The 15,167-nt window shown below is 36.8% G+C and overlaps 1 protein-coding gene and 1 pseudogene across 1 annotated transcript in view; both read left to right on the top strand.

Annotated features, from left to right (window-relative positions):
* Positions 1-15,167, top strand: part of HS6ST3 (heparan sulfate 6-O-sulfotransferase 3) — a 651,074-nt gene that overhangs the window by 473,149 nt on the left and 162,758 nt on the right. The gene's annotated exons all lie outside the window — the stretch shown is intronic.
* On the top strand, positions 4,335-7,471 carry LOC129045661 (ubiquitin-conjugating enzyme E2 variant 3-like; annotated as a pseudogene).

The raw sequence follows: 15,167 nt of genomic DNA, 5'->3' as shown, positions 1-15,167 counted from the left end.
TCATGGAGCATGACTGATTGTTACCTTCCACCCCTTCCCAAAGAAACTGAGGCTGAATTGTAGGCAACGTATAAAACTTTAGAAACTTTTGTGTTTAAAATCACCACCTGCAAAAAATAAATATTCTGATTGAAGCAAAGGAAATCTATAGTGAACCAGACCCTCTGTGGTCCATTTTTAATTATGAATGTAAGAACACATTCCATCTTTATCTCTTTTACACATACTAGATGTGCCTGTTCCTCAAGCCATCATTATTAGGAAACAGCCTGGAGTTAACGTGTCTGAAGCAATTATTTAATTTGACAAGGGCAGTATCAGTTTTTCCCCTCAAGAGTTTACATTACAAAATGTTGAAGAAGGAACTTCTTGGTTGAGTTGGCTGGCTTACCAACAACTTTTGTTATTTTTAAGGTGTTTATAAGTGAGGTAATAGCTCACCTGAGCCCTTAGGACACTGTTGAATTTATATTTTCTCTCTGCCAATATCTGTAAGGGGAGAGTAAAATGAGCATCTTAGTTCCTTACTGTACGCTTTTCAATGCAACTGGTCGTCCACCTTCCTTGAGGGGGCTTGATAAATCAGGGGACATTGCAGATGTGCTAAAAAACGTGCTTCAAAGTCTAGTTCAACAGGGAATACCAAAGCGTTTAGAACACCCAAGATTACTGCTGATCTCCAGGAGGGTGAATGCATTAGGAAATATCATTACTGATGTTCAAAACATCATTGAGTTCTTACTTGAAACTTGTAAACAGGCTGCAGAAGGGAGGCTTGCTGATTTTTGTTTAGGTTTTCTTCATTTGTATCTATCCCAAAATAGTTAGTCTTCTTGGAAGTCTATAAAAACAACAACAACAGCAACAACTAGTCCTTTCATTTACAAGATTGTTCGAAGACCGTCTGTTATATCAGTAATGAGCTGTTTCCAGGAAGAAAAAAACTGATTGTATGCACTGGAGAGTATCATTGCTAGTGCTGAGAAAAACCAGGCATTGTGGGTGAAGAGTAAAATGAAACTCTACCAAACACACACAGATCTTGTCCCTCCCATATGTGCCACATGCACATTTTGGTCCTGGAAGCTGGGTGAGGATGGCTGGGAAAGAAGGAGAGACAGACAATTTGATGATAGAAAGTAAAGAAGTGTCTTCTAACGCTTGTTTACTTGTCAGCCTTCTATCGTGCTGTTCAGGGCTCTCTACAGATTCTGGAAGAAGATCCAGCATCTCAAGAACAAAGAAGTGGGCTGAGCATAGTTCATGCTAGTAAAAGATGTCACTCATTTTCATTGTTATTATGATTACCACAATTATAATTCAGAATCTGTGGTTGCCAAGAGGAAATTAGATAATGTATAAAACATAGCAATAGATATAATCCCCTCCAGAGCTTCCAATTTAGACTCCTATTTCTGTGCCTTTGTTCATAACCTGAGAGAATTATGAAGATCATCTTTGGTCTATGTTTGAAAAAGCATTATTACAAATAACTCATGTCATTTTTAAAAAGGCAGGAAAAATAAATTATAGCAATGGGACTAGATGCCAGGTATAGTTAAAAGTTATACGCTGAGTTGAGCAGAGCAGACCACTAATGCAATTAGTAATTTATTCTCCATTAATGCTTTCCATCCATGATTTCTCAGAATACTTTACAATATCCCAGTTATATCACACACCCTTTCATTTATTATAGGGAAACCTCATTTTATTCCTATCACAAATCAGAAGTTCAGATCTGTAAATTATTAGATAGTGAACTGATCTTCAAAAGATAGACCAAAAATACATTGTTGGAACTCATTCTCAATCCTATTTCAAACTTCTACTCACTTTGGGACTAGAATAAGGATCAGGAACCTAAATGAAACCTAAGTATGATGGTATGGAAGAGGTGTGTTTGGGGCCAAGGCTCTGGGCTTAAAATAAGGGCTACCATAAAGCTTTCTTCTTCTGGCGAGTGCTCCGCTCTGAGCCATTCCATAGTAGAATGGGAGAGAGGGGCGAAAGAGGGGCAAAAGAGGGATGCTGGTTGGGTCCTTCAACAAACTGGCTATACTGAGAAACTAGGGCTGATGTGCCTGAGTTCCAAGTATTTAGGTGGGTTCTAAATCTTAAATCTCATAGCAAACTGACTGGATTTATGTATATTATACCTAAAACAATGTCATTATTGCTCTAAAGCCATATTTGGAATGCCTCTCCACTGGATGCTGGTTGTCAAAACCTAGATGTGTTAGAGCCAAATGGATTACTCAGACTTCCTTTAATTGTGTGTGTGTGTGTATGTGTGTGTGTGTGTAAAAGAGAGAGAGAGAGAGAATGCATGTATCTCTATGGCTGTTTTTTGTTTTTGTTTTTGTTTTTTTTCTGGAACATGCCTCACATAGTAAAGCAAGAAAAGAAGAAAGGTAAAATTCAGCCAGCTCTAATATTTATTCAGTACAAGCAAAAAGAGACACTCTTTTCCTATTTTCATTTATTACAAGGCAAAATTGTAAAAATAGTAAGGATAATTTTAGAAAGAGAAAGACATCTAGAACTCATTCACTTTTAAGATAAAACAAGAAGGAACTGGAACAAGAATGCAAAAGTGTATCTTGTCATCGTTGTTTCAAAAGAAATTTTTGGGGAAGGGGCGCCTGCGTGGCTCAGTCGTTAAGCGTCTGCCTTTGGCTCAGGTCATGATCCCAGGATCCTGGGATGGAGCCCCGCATCGGGCTCCCTGCTCAGCAGGAAGCCTGCTTCTCCCTCTCCCACTCCCCCTGCTTGTGTTCACTCTCTCGCTGTCTCTCTCTCTGTCAAATAAATAAATAAAATCTTTAAAAAAAAAAAAGAACGAAAAAAAAATTTTGGAGAAGTCTGAAAAGTGTTTTGCTGTGAGTGCTGGTGGTTTAGAGATGCTATTGGCAACTTTTGCAGAAGGAACTTTTGTGAAGAAGCTGCCTGGCTGTGGTCATGCTGACACCAGAAGTGTTCAGTGGAGTCTTTCAGATTGTGTATGGCAGTAGACGTGGAAAAAGAAGTGGAGAGAGAGGGATGGGAGCACGTCTGTTCTAAAACTCTATTTTAACACGTGCAAGTTCAGTATTCAAAGCTACCATCCAGACAATTGTGAAGAAGAAGGGGCACACCATGACCAGTAATGGAACTCAGGCTTTCATAAAATGATTAAGAGGCATTGGCCATAAAGAAGCACATCAAAACTGAAGCAACATCAGTTGCATGCAACTTCACCCACATCAAGATTAAGAACATTCCTGGCATTCTAGAATGTTCAGTTGTACACTTCCCCCAGAGGTACTAATGATTTTTTACTTCTATCACCATTGATTAATTATGCCTTATTACTGATGTTGATAAAAATGAAATAATACTGTGTGAACTTTTTGTGTGTGTCTGGTGCCTCAACATGATATCTTATGAGATTTAGTCACATTATTTTATGTATTGTTAACTTGTTTAATTTTTAATGCTGTCTACTAATTTTATGTCACAATTTCTTTATCTTTTCTTCCATTAATAAACATTTGGGTTGTTTCCAATTTCTGGCTATTATGAATGAGAATTCTCTGAACATTCCCATACATGTCTTTTGATGGATATATGCACTTGTTTCTCTTCGGACTATGCCTAGGAGTGTGATTGCTGGATCATAGGGTAACAATGGCAAACAGTTTTTCAAATTTGTTTCCACCAGTTTGGCTTCCTCAAGGAAGACATGAATGTTCAAGTTTCTCCACATGCTTGCCAACAAGTGATATTATCAATCTTCTAGATTTAGCTATGCTAAAAGGAATGTTTAATTTTCATTTCATTAATAATTAATTATATTGGTTTTTGCTAATTTGTTATGTGGATATTCTTTTTTGTATAGTGCCTGTATGTTGTATACTTGTCCAATTTAAAAAGTAGGTTTGCGGGGTACCTGGGTGACTCAGTCGGTTGAGCATCTGACTCTTGATTTAGGCTCAGGTCATGATCTCAGGGTCATGAGATCAAGCCCTCATTGGGTTCCGTGCTGGTTGTGGAGTCTCCTTGGGATTCTATCTCTCCCTCTCCCTTTCCCCTCCCCCTCCTTCAAAAAGAAGTAGGTTTAACTTTTTCTTACTAGTTTGTAGGAGTTTCTGAGATATACTAAACTAAGCTTTGTGTTGGATATTTGTATTATAAATATCTTCTCTTCCTCTTGGATTATTTTTCATTCCTGGTATCTTTTGATAAATTAGTTCTTAAATTTAATGAGCTATAATTTATCATTTTTTCTTTGATATATATTGCTTTTGCATACTAATTAAGAAGTTATTTTCTACCCTAAGGTATGAACATATTCTGTTTTCTTCTGGAAAAAAAATTTTTTTTCACATTTGGTTTCTTGGGCTATTTCATGTTAGTTTTTAAATATGGTGTGAAATAATGGGGCAAGGGTCTTTTTTTTTCCTCATATAGATACTCAAGTTCTGTAGAGCCATTTCTTGAAAATAATTTTTTTCCTACTGAATTTTAGTGGCATCTTTGTCAAATCAATTGACTGTATATGTGTGCATCTATTTCTGGACTGCCTATTCTGTGTACGCATAGTCTTTTGCAAATTTCTTTTCCACTTAGTATATTATGGTTATATTTTTATGATAATAAATATTCAACATAATGCCCTTTTAATGAATAGACAGGATTTAATTTATAGATACACTAAAATTTACTTACTCCCCATGGCTTATGAATTCACTTATTAAATTTATTTTCTCTCTTATGTATACTGAATCATTGTGAATTTTCCATAAAAAAGCTGTAAGAATATCAAGACAATTAAATTTTTAATGAAGAGAAGCTCTATTATATACTGTGAAGTGCATTAACATAGCATCAAAAGAACTGCATTCCAATGAAGAGTCTGCCATTTTACTTGGTCTCATCTATAATTTGGGCACAATAACACCTACTTCTCAGAATTATAACAGAATATAGCACATTAATGGACATGAAAATGCTTTGACAATTATAAATTATTATAAAAACATCTTTCCTTATTGATAAATAATAAAAGCTTGACAAGCATAATATCATTTTAGCTTATTTGACAAACATAAAGTCATTCAAGCTTGTTTATGAGGAAATGGACCTTACCTGGGACAAGACTCTAATGTGGAAGAGACCTCCAATCTTCAGTAACTTTAAATTGTAGTAACCTTTTAAACATTAAGTACGTGTCTTAGCTCCAAAATTGGGGCCATCCTAAATCTGTAATTGTTAGGTTAATCAAATAAATGATTTCAAAGTTTCAAGAAGTACTTCCGCTGTGTTCCTTGTCATCACCTGATGAGGCATGGCAGGCAGACTTGCTCGCCTAGATTGCAAAAATCAATGAAGGTGTCTCAGACATAAATTCAAAGACCTGGGAAAATGATGAGAATAAAACAGCCCATAAATTTACTATGGTTGGAGTCAGATAATTATGCATTGCTTGGACACAATGACATTGCAAAAGGATGGTCCTCTTAGACATTTTAGAATGGTTTGCAGGAGACATGATGACCTTGACATCTTCAGCCTTCCCAAAGTAGAGAGCAACAAAGAAGTGTCTGCTTTTGCTCATTCCAAGGTGTTGCTCCTCACACTTAGCTCCTTGGATAGTTCTCAGGCCTACATTCCTGAGTTTCAGGGAAATATGGATTTATTCAGAGCACTAGTCCCAGTCCTGTGACATTTTAGTTAACACAGTGTCCTGCTTGTTGCATGTTAGCCAGTGGAAATAATAACCTAAATGACATGGAAACAGTGCATTTCCTAAAAATTGAATGACTGGAATTGGATGCAATTCTATTCATAGTGAATACAATCTATCATTACAAGTGTTTTGAAAGCACAGACTTTGGAAAAAGAGTACGTGTTATTGGTGGGCAAGGAGAAGATAAAATGTCCACAATAAGCTGCTGAAAAGAAGCAATGAGTCATTACTTGTAGGTGCAGGGTACAACAGAGTCATGAAATTGTTGAGGGTAAAATGTCACATATCTGTTTTGTTGGCATATCAGTCACTGATCTGGTTCACAGTTTTGTGAACAATAAGAAAAAGGGCACTCTCCTTTAGTTTTAGGGGAAGGACTATTATGACAAGAATAGTGAAACATTCTTTAAATTTTCCTTGTATCCTTAGAACTAATAGGGTATCTGAAATCATCAAAACCATAGTAAAAGAAGATAAAGTGACTGAGAAACTAAAAATCACTTATCTGTGTTCTCCCAGAATAGTTAAACATTTAATTCCAAATTGCAGAGATAACCTAAAAGGAAAGCTATCCAAAGAATAGGGTGTTAAAACTTCTTTATCTCATTACCTATTCTCACAACTGTTTAGTTAAGGTGGAGGGTGTCTTCATGAACTTTGTAATTTAAATCCTTGACGTGCTAATTAATGAGGAAAAAAAGTCACAGCTTCTTTGGTGTTTTGTGGTATCTATGTACTGTCTAGAAGAAATGCAACTTAGATGCAGACACAAAGAGCTTGAGAATAAAAGGGTTGGAAAAAGATTCACTGTGAAACAGTAACCATAACGGATCTGGAGTAGTTATATTAATATCAAAAAAAGTAAACCTCAATATAATAAATATCGTTAGAAACAAAGAAAGAGATTTCATAATGTTAAAAGGGTCAACATGTTAGAAAGATATAATCATTATAAATGTATACACACCTAATAATAGAGACCTCCAATACTTAAAGCAAAAATAACAGAGTTGAAAGGAGAAATACACAGTTAAAAAATGGTTGGAGATTTCAGTACTGCACTCCAATAATCAATATAACATAACAGAAAAACAGCAAAGGTATAAAAGACTGAACAACATTACCAACCAGTGTTACTTAACTGATATTGTAGCACATTTCACTCAATAACTATAGAACACGTATTTTTGGAATGGAATATTCGACAGGATAGACTATATGCTGGCCCATGCAATAATTCTCAGTATGATTTTTAAAAATTGAAATCATGCAAAGTGTATTTTCTGACCACAACAAAATTAGATATCCACAACAGAAAGAAATATGTGTCAAATATTGGGGTACTAATATACTTCTAAATAACCCAAGGGTCAAAGAAGAAACCAAAAATGGAATAAAAAATTATTTTGAGTTGAATGAAAACTAAAACAAAGCAGGTAGAAACTATGGAATGCAATTAAAGCAATGCTTAGAGGGAAATTTATAACTCTAGATGCTTATAACACCAAAGAAGAAGGTTTCCAATCCCAATAATCTAAGCTTCCATCTTAAAAAAGAAATAGAAAAAGAAAAGCAAACTAAATCCAGAATAAGAAGAAGGAAGGGAATAATAAAGATTAAAGTAGAAAACTGTGTGTTTACAAATTACTGAAATGGACTCAAGAAGAAATAGAAAGTCAGAAAAGATGAGTAAGTAATTACAATTAAATTACAAGTAATTTAATTCGTAATTTAAAATCTTCCCACAAACAAAAGTCCTGTCTCTTATGTCCTCAATAGTGCATTCTGTCAAATGCCTAAAGTGATAACAATTTTTACGAACTCATAAAATAGATGAAAAGGGAACACTTCTCATCTCATTTTTTTTTCAGGCCAGAATTACTCTGATACCAAAGATAGACAAAAACATCGCAAGAAAAGAAAACTATAGATGGATGTCCCTCAAAAATATAGATGCAAAACTCCTCAACAAAATATTAGCAAAACAAATTCAGTGGCATATCAAAAAGGATTCTATACCATGAGTGTGTGAGATTTGCCTTAGGAGTGCATACTTGGTGTTACAGCTGAAAACCAACTAATTGAATAACCATATTAATAGAATAAAGAACAGAAACAACATGGCTATCTCAATAGACACAGAAAACACATTTGGTATATACATTTCTGGTCAGGGGTATACATTTACTTTGGAAAACATTTTGGGAGCTTCCTAAAAAGTTGAATATATCCTTACCACACAGTCTTGTAGTGCCAAGTTCCACTTCTAGGAATCTACACAAGAGAAGTAAAAAAATATGTACACACAAAGAATTGTATGTGAATGTTTACAGCAGCAGCATTCATAATAGTCCCCAACTGGAAGCATCCCAAATGCCTATGAATTTCAAAATGTGGTGTATCCATATAATTAAATGCTATTCAGCAATAAAAAAGGAACAAAATACTGGTACATTCTACAGCATGGATAAACCACAAAAACATTACCCTAAGTGAAAGAAGCCACACAAAAACACAAATCTCTATAATATTTGATTCCATTTATATGAGATGTCCAGATCCTGAGACAGAGAGGAGATCAATGGTTGCCTGTGTTCGGATGTTGAAGCAGGATTGAGTACAGACTCGGGAATTTTTTGGAGTGATAGAAATGGTCTAAAATTGACTTGTGATGGTTGCCAACTCTGGAAATTCATAAAAATCATTTAATTCTACGAATGCAATGGGTGAATTTTATGGTATGTGGATTATACCTTAAAAATGATATAAAAAGTCTTAATATTTTCATCTGTAAAAAAAGGGATATACACATTGTGTGTGTGTGTATAAGGAATGAGATAATTCATAGAAACAACTCTACAGTGTTTGACAGAGTAACAGTGAGTCCACATTTGTTATCATCATCATCATCCTCCTCTTTCTCTTCCTCCTCCTCATCTTTATACTGAACCTAAACATCAGTCTTCAAGACTGTAGTTTTGAACTGGGCAGCAGAAAATACTATCCAAGCTGGTATAGATTGGTAACGTTCAAAATTAATGGTCTCTAACTGGCTGAATGCTTTGATGCCTCGTGGCAGTTCTCTGGCTCTCACTTTGAACCTTCTATTCTTTTCACAAAGCTCTTCAAAACCCCATCTCCGTCCTGCTACCTCCTACTTCACGGAGAATAGCATGTCTATGAAGGGATCCTTTGAAAATATTTCTGCATCTCCAGTGATCTTTCCATCTTCTTTCTCCATCTTCTGTCAAAATTTCCCCTTCTCCTTTTCTTGGGCTATTCTTGCTTCTGCCCTGGATGAAGTCCTTTGACTTCCTCAGAGACCTTATCAGCATTTTTCCATTAATAAACAATATCAAAAATATTTGCCAATCCAAAGCTCCTTTTCATTCTTTGTTTGTCCATTCATGCCTTCACTGATGTATCCAACAAATTTTTATTGGATGCCTACATTGTGCCAAATACCTTCCCAAGGTTAAGAGACATGATGGTCAGTAAGAGAGAAATGGCCCTTGCTCTCATGGAGCTTATACACTTCAGTAGAAACAGTAGTTAAAAATAGTTAGAAGAAGGGTGCCTGAGTGGTTCAGTCAGGTCATGATCCCAGGATCGTGGGATCAAGCCCCGCGTCTGGGCTCCCTGCTCTGAGGGGAGCCTGCTTCTCCTTCTCCCTCTGCCGCTCCCCCTGTTTGTGTTCTCTCTCTCAAATAAATAAATAAATCTTTAAATAAAGTAAAAATAGTTAGAAGACTAATTAACTAACTTTAATTATTAATAAGTACAATGAAGGAAAAATATGGGAATACTGAGAGAATATATAGTGGAAGCTCCAGGGATAGATCACTGAGAGTTATATTTAAAATGAATTGTGAAGTATGAATAGGATCTAACAGGCAGTTGGAGATGTAGGACAGGGGGGTAGGGAAAGGAATTCCCAGCAAAGGGACCAATATGTACAAATGTCTTGAAGCCAAATATAGGAGAATTGCCTGGGTTTGGGACTAGAGAGGCATAATTTGGGTCCCAGCTCTGCCACTAAGTGTCATGATGTGGTCATGAGCTATGAGTGACAGAGCCCATCTGAAGATCTAAGAGCACAGTAGTCTTACTATCCTGCATGAATAACTTCATACTTTTCATACATTATCTCGCCTAGTCCCCACAGTAACTCTAGGTATTATTACCTTCACTTTGAAATGTGGGATCAGAGATTCATAGGGCTTGATTCGCTCAAGGACATTGACTAGTAAGTGTTAACACAGGCTTTACTAAGTCTTTTGGAATAAGTTATGTTACGGTGATTTTGGCATACAGCAAGAGCTCGATCTGATTTCTTTTTTACCTATTTCTTTCTTTTGCCCTTTCCTTTGACATCAGAGGACCATCATCAATTCATTGAAATACATTACATTCATGCTGATTTTTTTCTGGTATTCTTTTCTTTCCAATATTTTTGTTAGATTAAGATTTTGCTACTATTAAACAGGGATATGGTTAATTTTTTAAGTGGCTGAGTGTGTTTTCTTTTTCTCTTTATGATCACTGCTGTTTAATATCACAGTTAGAAGGGCACGGCAATATTTTTGAGCTTCAGCTTCCTTATTTCTATAACACAAGGGGTTTGATCTAGAGAGTAAGTATGGTCATTTCTATCTCTAATAGGCTGTGAATGTATCTTCTGGACTTATGTGTAACTTCCGAAATTTTACTTCTTTATCAAATAATAGTTATACTTTATACCTTCATGAGAATAAGTAGATGAAAGTCATTCATATAACTATTTCATCTTGTTTCAAGATATAGAATTTGTAGATAGGATGATGCATCTAGTTAGGTGACATTTTTATATAGAATAAATTTATGAGCCAAAACATTTGAAGTTTACACTGTAAGACATTTAAAGTGTCTTAAAGGATAATATCAATACATTTTAATTATACAATGTCATCTGTGATGAATTACACCAGTATATTTGCCGATTTTTTGTTATGTAGGATGACATTTAATCATGGAATCAAAAACGTCTTTCTCATGCTAAGATAGATGGTCTTTTAAGCCAAGAGAAACAACAGATTTCCATTTGTATTTGTTTTATTTATGATACTCACAAGATACTATGACTATGGATTGTGCATAGAGTAATTTATATTTTGCTAATGCCAAGGTCTATAAACAGTATTGAATATGAAGTAAAAGTACATTTGTAAGGCCGTATTTAAACACAGAAATAGATAACCGAAAGTTGCCACCACTTCAGGTAGATTTTTCTATTCTCTTAATATCTAACTTTAACTTGTAACAAATGTTCTGAAAGGGTCAGTATCCAATTAAACTCTTGTACTAAATGTTGAATGCAGAAGCAGTTGCTTCTTTACAGAAAATATGCCTTCTGGAAACTTCTAAAATGCATGTCATCTTTTGAGTATAAAAAAGCACATTTGTTATCCTAGTTCAGAGATAATTGCTTGGCATTAGGTTGGTTGGGACGTAAATTTTACTCGTTTCTGTCAGCTAGTGTGTCAACTTCCTAAACTCCATCTCCATCTGCCCCTCCAGTGACAAGCCGAGTATCATTCTGCCTTCGGCCAAGATGATAATGACTCGTAAATGTAAATTTCATTGAAATCACACGTGTGGAAACATTTATTAACTTTTCTTTCTTTTTTTTTTTTTTAAAGAATAGAGAAATCAGATGGGTTGATCCTAGTTCAATAACATTATATAAAAAATCCCTTCCAAACTAATTTGCTTTCCTTGTTACAATGGTGTAAACATATTATTGGTTTCCTCCCCCCCTCCTTTTTTTTTTTTTTTTTTTTTTGTAAGAATTATACATGCATTTGGCTGTCAGGGCTTTAGATATAATAGTCTCATAGAAGAGGTACTTACTATGCCTTCCTCTAGGTTGAGGGAGAGAGGTAGGGAGACTAGCCACCTGCGTATGTCCTTATGCCAGGATTCTTGTTTCTAAGCCCAGAAGCCACAATTTAACACCACAGACGGTGACTCTAAGGGAAATGCCTTTAATAAAAATGGCTGTTATTTTCAAAGTACCGACTGCTTTTGTTTTTTTCCTAATGTTCACCAAGTCCTAACTATTTGCCATGCTCTGTTTTAAGCTATTTGAACATATTAACTCCTTTTAATCCTGACAAGAACGCTTTGAGATAGATACCTTCATGACGCCCATTTTGCAGATGAGAAAACCAAGGCACAGATAGGTCTCTCACACACACTCACGCATAGCTGGTGAGAGGTGAAGCCAGGATTTGAACCCAGGCAGTCTGGTCGGGTGGAACCTACCCTTTTATACACGACATGTTGGTTTTGTGTTTGTTTACCTTTTAGCATACTGTCTTAGTCAGTCCTGAGAAAAACCTAATCACGCAGAATGAGAAAACTGATGATCAAAAAGTTTAGACAATGTCCTTGAGTGTGCACAGCTAATGGAATTAAGTGGCAAAGTGATGCCTAGTTGACACTAAGGCGCATGCTCAGAACGCGTTCTGGCATCCTAAGAAGCGCCACCCACTGGCCCATTCTCTGCAGGGCATGGCGCTGCTGAAGGGGGCAGGGTAGGAAAACCTCTCAGTGTTACTGTCCCTGCATCCCATCCTATGCCTGGAAAAATCCTGTCTGGGGGCTGCTGAACTGGCCGGTGCACGCTCAGTGCTGTGGCCCACCAGTTCTGGGAAAAAGGGAAGGCAGAAATGGGAGGTGAGCACACAAGTGTAACTCGCCCCTCCTCCCCTGCGCCTTTTTTTTTTTTTTTGGTATTAGGTACATTTGGTATTATGTACATTCAACCTGTTCATCCAGCCTTTAAAAAAAAAGAAAAGAAAAAAAAGGCAATGTAGTTTTCTTATAAAGATATGAGATCCTGGCACATTAGTCTTACATTTACCCTTGAGGATAAGAATTCTTGCTGATAAGAAGTGAGCTATAAAATATGGATACCATGTCTCTCAAGTATTTAAGGATAAAGCGATAAACATGCAGATGGGGCCATTAATGAACATTAATTGCTTTAAATTAGGTTTTATTGTGCAGTGAGTAAATTGGAAAGTACACATTTGCATTGGTAATAGAAAATTAATTTAAATGCTTCAGGAAGCAAAATATCACCTGATGTGCTAAAACCTGTTATTTGTGGTAGACTTAAAAGAAAACTGGAAGGGCACTGTGTATTAAGATAAAATAAAATAAAATAAAACTATGTTAAACAATGCCGGAGGCACACACATGTGTAAATATCTCCTTAGGTGTAAACCCTGGCTAGCTACTGAGTTTGCTTAGGCCAAGAAAGGTCCCAGATGGCAGCTGGCTTAATGTTACGTGTTTACTGCACTGTGTCGATAAAGCATGGTGGTAACGTAATGGTGCACGGTAAATCTAGGAGTTACATGGGCCCTCAGGAGGTCATTGGATCCTTCCTCCTCCCTCCAGGGAGGACATGTCTTGAAATCTTCCAGAACAGATTGTTACCAACCCACATCTTATAAGTGCTCAGAGGGATGATGTGGCTCCCCTTCCTCAGTGGCCCATTTCTAGCCAAGACCCAGCTGCGTAAGGAAGTCCTCCTTCATGCACCTCGTAGTCTCTCCAGCGATAGTTTAAACCTCTGTTTTCTTATTTTATTTCTGAACAGCTGGATATAAGATTTGGTGGCTCTTCAACTTTCCTATACTTGGCTATACTTTTCTTCTCTTGACCACTTAAAAAAAAATTTTTTTTTTTTAAATATTTGTATCGTTTTGCCCTGGATCCGGCTCTGAAAGGGATAGTATTTAAAAATGTTAAAATTTCAGGCGCCTGGGTGGCTCAGTTGGTTAAGCGACTGCCTTCAGCTCAGGTCATGATCCTGGAGTCCCTGGATCGCGTCCCGCATCGGGCTCCCTGCTCAGCAAGGAACCTGCTTCTCCCTCTGACCCTCCCCCATCTCATATGCTCTCTCTCTCTTGTTCTCTCTGTCTCAAATAAATAAAAAAATTTAAAACAATCTTAAAAAAAATTGGAATAATACAGTATGTAACCTTTTAAAAAAAATGTTAAAATTTCTCTAGCAGCTGGAGGAAATTGTCATCAGAGTTGTCATACTGACTTAGCCAGTGGTGCTGGTGTTCCTTAAGACCAGGAAGAGTGAGAGAGACGTGGGTCTGGGAGACAGAGCAGGGAACTAAGGATTAAGTAGCAGAGAATACACTGATGTGGGGTTGAGGGGACAAAATGAGGCTAGAGACTTAAATGTGAGAGCCGTCATCAGTTCATAGATTATTTTCAAAACGGTGGGATTGAATGAGCTAACTGAAGGAGTAGATGTAGAAAGTGAAGTTACATATAAAAAGAACTGAGCCTCGAGCCTCGGGGCACTTTGGCATTTTGAGATCTGAAAAGAGAGGGATGAACCTGCAAAGAAGACTCAGAAGAAGTGAGCCAGAGATGAATGGGAAAATTAGGAGAATGTGGTGTCCTGGAAACCAAATAAAGAAATGCTTTAAGAGGATGGGAGTGGCCAGCTGTGTTTGATGCTGCTGGGAGGTCAAATGACAGAAGGTCCTTGTTGACCTTGGCAAAGTCATTTTTAGTGGTGTAATAGGGACAAAGTCTGTTTGAGGTAGATTCAAGAGACAACGGCAGATGAAAAGCAGAGCTAGGTGAATACAGACATCCTTTTCAGGGAGTTTAATAGAAAGGGGAATAGAGAGCAGGATGGCAGCAGAGGGGAATGTGAGATCAAGAGTAAATGTTTTTCAGGGATGAGATCTACCAGCAAGAATGTATACTAGTGGGAACAATTCAGTAGAAGAGAGAAATGACGATGCTGGAGAGAAAGGAAATGCCAGGGAGGGGATGGTATCCAGTGCACACGAGTGGAGTATTTTGACCCTACATCTATCCAGGATAGTTCATCTATGCTTATCAGATGGAAGCTAGATATATGAACAAAGATGGAGGAGGTTTAAAGATTGGGCTCATTGAATAATATATTGAACTCTTCTTTATTGATATTTGAATCAGATTTGTTTCAGGTAATCAAATATTTTCTTAGTTCTTTGAATAATCCATTGGCCCTTGGTAGAGGGCCTGCTGTGCCAAATGGATAATGAACAGCTAACATAAAAAGAATGTATTGTGGTGTTTGTGCAGCCAAAGATCTTATAAGTGCTTTTTGCCAGGCATAGCTGTCCTCCTTGGGGTCCACCACTGATGCTCCTTGGCCATACCATCCTATACCTGGGATCAGACCCCCCAGTGCAAACAGGAACAAGCTATGAACTTTAACAGGGTTTTCCTGAACACTTAGAGAAAATGAAGGCAAATTTAAGCTCCACATAAAACAAAATATAGCAAAAGAAAGGAAACATAATTCCTTTCTGGATTGTCTGTGAACAATACATAGTGACAGTAAAGTAAACATTGACTAACCATTTGGCAG

Source organism: Mirounga angustirostris, unplaced genomic scaffold, assembly GCF_029215605.1.
Source record: "Mirounga angustirostris isolate CCGP_5_RB_7025 unplaced genomic scaffold, mMirAng1.0.hap1 SCAF_3, whole genome shotgun sequence".
Classification (NCBI taxonomy): Eukaryota; Metazoa; Chordata; class Mammalia; order Carnivora; family Phocidae; genus Mirounga; species Mirounga angustirostris.
The sequence above is the reverse complement of the archived record's forward strand: the minus strand, read 5'-3'. Positions and strand labels throughout refer to the sequence as shown.